The sequence below is a fragment of the Daucus carota genome, chromosome 1 (genome assembly GCF_001625215.2).
Source record: "Daucus carota subsp. sativus chromosome 1, DH1 v3.0, whole genome shotgun sequence".
NCBI classification, from domain to species: domain Eukaryota; kingdom Viridiplantae; phylum Streptophyta; class Magnoliopsida; order Apiales; family Apiaceae; genus Daucus; species Daucus carota.
Genome location: NC_030381.2, coordinates 36,651,421 through 36,657,803, shown reverse-complemented (window position 1 = coordinate 36,657,803; position 6,383 = coordinate 36,651,421).

Below are 6,383 nucleotides of genomic sequence, written 5' to 3'. Positions count from 1 at the left end.
ATTACTTGGCAATTTTTGCCATTTTTCCTTTATTTCAAAATTTATAACTTTTATATTTCGATACCACATTTTCAATGAAGAAATGAATTTTGCACGTCGCGCAAGAATTTTTTTATCTTTTGGATTAGGATTTAAAAATTCTAATTCATCATTTTTTATTTGTGAATATCGATGTTTTAAGATAAGATTTTTAACGACCACTAACTTCGCTTTTGCAATTAGAAAATTGATATAATTAGACAACAAACTTTTGTAGAAAATACTGAAATGCAAAACTTCAAAGATATAATTTAATTTTAAAATTGATGATAAGTTATTGAACCCCTCTTCCAGCTAATTATGATGTCATAATGGACCAAATACAATTTCTTTTCTTTTTTTTTGAGAGACCGAAGACAATTTCTTAAGTTGCCTACTATTGCACTATATTTTGAACAATTTATGTGTGAGAAATCAAAAAAAATTATATTGTGTCACATATTAATGATTGACAATCCCCACAGTAGTTAATCAAAGAGTTTTATTATATTTATTGTTTACTACAATGCAATACATGTTTTTTATTTGGTGCACCCTTTCATATTTTACTAATACTAGCTTTTTAACCCGTGCAAAACACGGGTTGCTTTAAATTATTTTTTTTAATATATTTTATATCTTTTTGCTCATCTTTTTTTAATTGAGATTATTTGTATTATAAAATTAATTTAAATTTTATATTTATTTATGTTTTAAGTCATATTATATTGATGTCTATATCCTCACTATTATGATATTTAATAAAATATAAATACCCAAAAATACACTATTCCAAATTTTATTATATAATTAAATTACCACCCACCTAAAATTATTGAAAATTATAAAAAAATGAGGTTCTTCCTGAATTAGAGTCTTTGGCATATAGTTATATATTATATTTATAAATATTTAATATATATATATATATATATATATATAAATATAATTCTATTAAATCATAATAATTAAATATTCTAAAATCGGCCGTTTAATTGATTAAAATATAATCAGACAGATTTTTAATCCAATTCGGTTAAATCGATGTTGGGGGGGGGGGTTTTAAATTTTAAAAATGATTAGATATATATTATTTATATATATACAATATTAAATTAATTCCAAATAATGATCATGTTAATCATTTCGATTAATCATCGATTTTCTGATTCTCGCTTTTTACGATACTGGATATTTACTTGTTTGTTTGTTTATTAATTAAATCATAATTATAAATATCATATACATATATGTATTGGAGTTTTAATTATTAAATAATTAGTGTATATTAATGAATAGATATTAATGTCTAATAAATAGGTTACTCATTACTGTTGTATTAGATATATAATGAAATTTGGCAAAATTCGATTAAAATCGATGATTAATTGGGCAAAAATTGGATTAATTGATTAAAAGTTAGGCCGAAAATTAAAATTTACAAAATTTGTGGGGAACATTTAAAATTTTAAAATTTATTATATATATTTATTATTTTTACATATATAAAATAAAATTAATTCTGAATAATGATCCTATTAATCATTCTAATTAATCGCCGATTTTATGATTCCCGCTTTTTATAACATTGAATATTTATTTATTTACCATTAAATTATAAATATAAATATATTATACATATATGTATTGGAGTTTTAATTATGAAGTAATTTAATGTATATTAATGAATAGATATTAATGTCTAATAAATACGTTAGTATTAAAAGTCAATAATGACCTTTATATATATAAATATATGTATAATGCCTAAAGGATAGATTAGTCATTTCGAATTAAATTACTCAAGGTTGCTCCATTAGATATATAATAGATAATAGATTTTACATCTTGATATTTGATACTCCCTCTTTTTTTTATTATTTGACGCTTTGAATTTGGGCACACACTTTTAAGTGTTTTGACCGGGTAGTTAAAAATATTATTTTCTAAATTTTTTTTTTCTAAATAAAAATATATAACCAAAATTTTTATTCACATAAAAAATCAATCAAAAACAATAAATTTTACTATCCGGTCAACCCACCAAATTTAAAAAACAGAGGGAATACTTATTATGTTCCACCCAAATAAGATTATTAATAAAGGATGTTGATTAGTTTAGTTAGAACTAGTTGATTTAACAAAGAGTCATTGGAATTGTTCAAACCGAACTCGGGGTGTATGATTCATGGTTAATGAGCCCGGTTAACGGGAATCGAAACCTTAATCTCATGACAAGTGTTTGGATTAGTTATTTGGTGTCATGGAATAGGAACTCCAATCCTTTTAGGTGGTTAAATCATACCCTTCATATCTCTTGAGTTACCATGCCTAGGGCTGTAAATCGATACGGACTATCCGGTGTCTCGGCTCATATCCGGCTCGAAAATATGATACATGTCTCATATCCGTTTTGATAACGATCCAAATCTGGTGGAAAAATTAAGCCCGTATAATATATGATCTCGGATACGAGCACACCTATACCCGCTCAGATTCGGTCTCATATAACTTTTCATAATATGATCCTACCCGAATAACCGAATATGATCCACGGTTCATATTCGATTCAAACTCATATACATATTATATTTTAACACCATCATATTTGCAAGTAAATAGTCATCATTTTATAAAATTGTAATATCTTATTTAAGTTTATATCTTCATAAAATATGATTTATTTAATGTGATCATACTTATTATCTTCATATATATTTAATAAATGATATATAACAACATATAACTATAAGTTTTATTTTAAAATTATTATACTTTATAATATTATGTTTACTTAGACTAAATGATAATTATTTGACAACTGAAATAATAATGATATTTGATGTTAATGGATCATATCCGGCTCATATTCGATGGATCATAAACTACCCGGTTAAAAAATAGAAAATACGATACTGGATCATTCAGATCCGAATCTTAAATACCCGGGATCAGTTTATATCTCAATAAAACGATCCCGGACCCAAATCTGGACAAGCTAAAAATAATATGATCCGGTACTTGAGCAGATGGGTACCCGGGATCACCCGGATCATTTTACAGCCCTAACCATACCATTCTCATTCCCATTAACCCACATTCTCATACCTGATTCCATTCCCAATCTTAATCCAAACGCCCCCTAGGTTTGAAGTATTAGCTAAGAGCTGGTATTGATTCGGGTATTGCCGCACTCAAAGCTCTTGTTCCATTCCAGTATTACCCGAACTCGACTCTGAGTAGTGTTCGGTTTGATCTCAATCAAAAAAATTGGTTTATATAAACTTATAGAAATCAGCTTGATTTGATAAGAATATAGTCATCTTCAGCCGTTGTGATTCAAAAATCCAAATTTGGATCACCAACTGATCCAAATTTCTGACCAACTCCAGCAGCGTGATCCAAATTGTGATCCAACTTATCTTTTGTATATTATATTACATAAATTTTATATTAAACAATATAATCTTAAATTTAATGTTTAATCATTATTAACTACTTATATTATATTTAATTAATTAATTTAATTATATTTTTAACATCGATCAAAGTATTTAAATTATATATATAATTGTTAATATTATAAAACAAAATAATGTGTTTGTTGATTTCATAAAAAAGATGAAACTCAAGGATCCCAAAATGATATGAATAGCTACGGACAATATTTTGATTATTTCGGAGGAAACATAAATAATCTGTTTCATTGAATCAAAATTTTATTTATCATACTGTTTTCTAGTCATTTCCTGATATTGTAATTTTATTTTATGCATTTTAAGTACTTTTTATTTTCTGCATGTACTCTTTTTTTTAATTTCAATGAAATTTCTTTCCTACTATTCTAAGTTTTTACTAAAACATTAATTTTATTAATTATTTATTGTAAACTATTATTAATTTATATTAATAATCACAAATTAATTTTAAGTCCGATAAACGAAAGATTTAGAAATAACAAAATCATTATTATATAATAAAGTAGGTGATCCAAATTTGAATCACTGCTAGAAGAGAATTTGGGTAATCTGCCCCAAATTTAAATATTTGGATCACTGCTGGGTTTGCCCTAACATCAAGTGAAAAAAAGATTGCTGTCGAGTAGAACAAAATAGTGTTCTGATCATTTTGTTTACTGGATCCAATTTTAACAAAAACTATATATATTAGTACAAAAATATGTCATCTATCTTAAATATAACTCTTAAATTTTTTAAATTTCAATCAAAATTTAGTTAAGATAATCTGTCACAAAATTAAAACTTAATAAATTAATGGGTTAATTATCAAGTTGGTCACTGAAGTGGGCTTAATGTATCAAGTTGGTCACTGAACTCAAAACGGTATCAAAATGGTCACTAAAGTCACCATAAATATCAAACAAGTACCTTTTTTTTTTTTTTTGTAAAGGATATCAAACAAGTACCTTAAAATATATGTTCAAACAGTAAAAATATTATTTATGAAGTTTTACACATTATTTTTCAATGTTACCACAACCAACTAAAAGGTTATGACTTCTAGTATTTAAAATAATATATTTATATTTTATCAAGTTAATTTATTATTTATATTTTATTATATAGTTATTTTTTTTGTTTTAATTAAAAATAAATAATAAATAAACTTGATAAAATCTAAATATATTATCACAAATAGTAGAAGTCATAACCTTTTACTTGGTTTTGGTAACATTCAAAAATAATGTGTAAAACTTTATAAATAATATTTTTACTGCTTGAACTTATATTTCAAGCTACCTGTTTGATATTTATGGCCACTTCAGTGACCATCTTGATACCGTTTTGAGTTCAGTGACCAATTTGATACATTAAGCCCCAATTAGATAATTAACCCATAAATTAATTAAGATTAATATATATTACACTGCGCACATATATGACCCCGCAATCTATCTATTATATATATAATAGACCTATATATAATAGACCAACATGCCACATTTTATTTACTATGTAAATTACTCTTTTAACCTTCTCTTTCATTAATACATATAATTAATTACTTGCAATTAATATTTCTTTCATTAATACATATAATTAATAACTTGCAATTAATATGCATAATTATATCTAAAACTTTGAGTTCATAATTAGACATATAATTAATGTGTTTACATGCTTTATTAATACATAAAATTAATATTTATAATTAATATGTGTGATTATATCTAACATATTAATTTATTCATAATTAAATTTGTAAATAATATGTTAATTACTGATGGGTAGGTAATTAATTACATCATCAAAGCATGTATAACACAATAACTAATTTATAGTCAAAAACATCTAATTTTGCATAATTTTTAACAAAAATATGTTAATTAAGTTTTTGGATGAATGCCTATCTAGATTATCCAATTTTCAATAATATCTGACCAAAATATGAATATTCAGTATAAAAAGGTCATAAATACCAAAAAAATACTTCACTTTCGGGGGAGTATCAAGATGATACGTCACAACCAATTTAATATCAAGGTGATACTTCATTGGTAGATGAATATCAGTGTGTGATACTTGTGTTGTGCTTTCTCAACAGGAGGACCAACATCCTAAGCGCAAATCGGATGAATAGCATGATGATACGTCACAACCAATTGAATATCAAAGTGATACTGCACTAGTAGATGAATATCATTCTGATACTTTGATAAGTAGGGCCCTAAATATCTACAAAATTTTTACTATAGGAAGATTATCATGATGATACGTCACAACCGGATACGTATCAAGGTGATACTCCATGTGTAGAGGAGTATTAGTGTGACACTCCACTTGGAATGGAACAACATATTTATAGGTTAAATTAAAATCTTGGGCGAATTATTGGCTGGAATGCCAATTTTGAACAACATTTATTCAAATATGAATATTCAGTTAGAATGGGCCTTAACTACCCACAAGTTTGTCCACTATCAAAGTTGAATCAGTAAAATACATCACAACCAGTTGAATATCAAGATTGAACTTCACTAGTATAGGAATATCATTGTGATATCTTGGTTACATTATTTTAAGAACAACTATTTTAGCTCACATTAAGGGTTAGTGCACGCTTAAAAAATCAAAAATATATTTATACCGTACTACAACAACGGATCCAAAATTCAACCTCTCTATTACTGACATTGTCAGACAATAACAAGAATAACAATATCCATACACACATATGAAAACTAGACCTTGCCTCGCACGGGCTACAGTGCTAGTTTGTTCAATGAATGCCACAAGTGTGACATTTCAATAATGTGTTACTCCCTCCGTCCCCCTGAGTTATATACATTGGGGGACGACCACGCGGCACAGATTTTAATGCTCCCGTAAAGGCTAGTTATATAA